Here is a 1503-nt window from a genome sequence, read left to right as displayed (position 1 = left end):
TTTATTCACGTGACATAAGTTAAAAACTGTAATCATCAATAATAAATATCATACCTGAAGTCAGTTTGCCAGAAGCGGAAGGCATCACGTAAATATTTGATGCCTTGAATAATTTGGATTCTACTACCGGTCCAAAGGTTCCTTTACTTTCTTTTAAAACAATAAATAATGGGGAAAGCAGTCTCCCATCACCTGAAATGAGTGGTTGAATTGTGTAACTGTGAGTCGTCGAACTTACAGATTCTACAAGACATTCAATTTGCTTTTCGCCTTCAATAGCTAGTGTTCTTCCCGAGTGCATTTCAATTTGAAATCCACTATGATCTTAATTGTAAATTGATTCCAAACCTTTGCTTTTAATTATTTTTTTCACATCTGAAACAAAATCATCAGCTGCTTTTTGTAAATATTCTCTCCCTTCAACAGTCTTTTTTGTTACGAATTTATTTATCTTTCTGCTAACTATTCTGTGAGCCTTTTTAAAATTTTTTAGCCAATGACGTGACGCTTTAAACCTTATATCTTCATGCCCAACGATTTTCTGAGCTTGCAATGCCAATTTTTGTAAATCTCTATCGTGAATTATATAACCGGCATCGGAAGCCGACTGAAAATTATCTAATACAAATTTATTGATTCTTCCAATTTTTTCTTTATAAGTGCCTCCTTTATTCAAAGTATGCGCCCATCGTCTCAACTGTGTAATTGATTGGACTTTTCGAAATCTATGCTGCACAGTTTGCAGAGCGAGATTTTTCGTAATTCCGCTTCTCCAATAGTCCACAGCTTTTCGTTTGTAATCCCAAGATAGATCTTCTGTATCCGCTTTACATACTAGTCCGTGTTCATCAACATCCGCTGACCAGATTCTGTCAATATCTTCAACAATATGCATTTCAGTATCCTTAAACGGCTCTTGAAAAGCTAATGTAGATTCCACAATGAATTATGGATCCTCAAAGTTATTTATACAATCAAGTAATAGTTTTTCTATATTATCCTTCAAAGCAATTTCATCTTTAGTAATGGGACTTTCTTGTATATTCATAGCTTGAAAAGATAATAATAATAATTGTATAATATTTATAGAATTGATAGTCATTTTCCCAATACCTAGAAATCATAATTATTATTTTTTTTTTACACGGTGAAATCCAAAGCGCATTAATTTGAATATTTTTTTACAAAGTCAGGCAATAATTTTTAATATCATTTAAATCAACATTACACTGACAATTACGTATCAATTTCATTTCTAATTTATTCAAACGATAATTAAATATTGAAAATTCCAAAATTTCTTGTCCATCTTTGATCCCTCACCAATTCTGCAAAAAGACCACATAAAAATTTGAAGTGTTGCATTTTATAACTCTTTATAAGCTATATCTAAATTACTAATAAAAAATTATTTTCGTCAAATACGATGTGAGTATAAACATTTTTTCAAAAAATTGACATTTTGTTTCAAATTTTCAAAATCTCCGTAAATTTAAATGATAG

At 30.6% G+C, this 1503-nt stretch overlaps 1 protein-coding gene across 1 annotated transcript in view; it reads left to right on the top strand.

The window, feature by feature from the left end:
• LOC117176590 (calpain-B-like) overlaps nucleotides 1-1503 on the top strand; it is a 40499-nt gene that overhangs the window by 5109 nt on the left and 33887 nt on the right. The window lies entirely within an intron of this gene.

This window comes from Belonocnema kinseyi, chromosome 7, assembly GCF_010883055.1.
Source record: "Belonocnema kinseyi isolate 2016_QV_RU_SX_M_011 chromosome 7, B_treatae_v1, whole genome shotgun sequence".
Lineage (NCBI taxonomy): Eukaryota > Metazoa > Arthropoda > Insecta > Hymenoptera > Cynipidae > Belonocnema > Belonocnema kinseyi.
The sequence above is the reverse complement of the archived record's forward strand: the minus strand, read 5'-3'. Positions and strand labels throughout refer to the sequence as shown.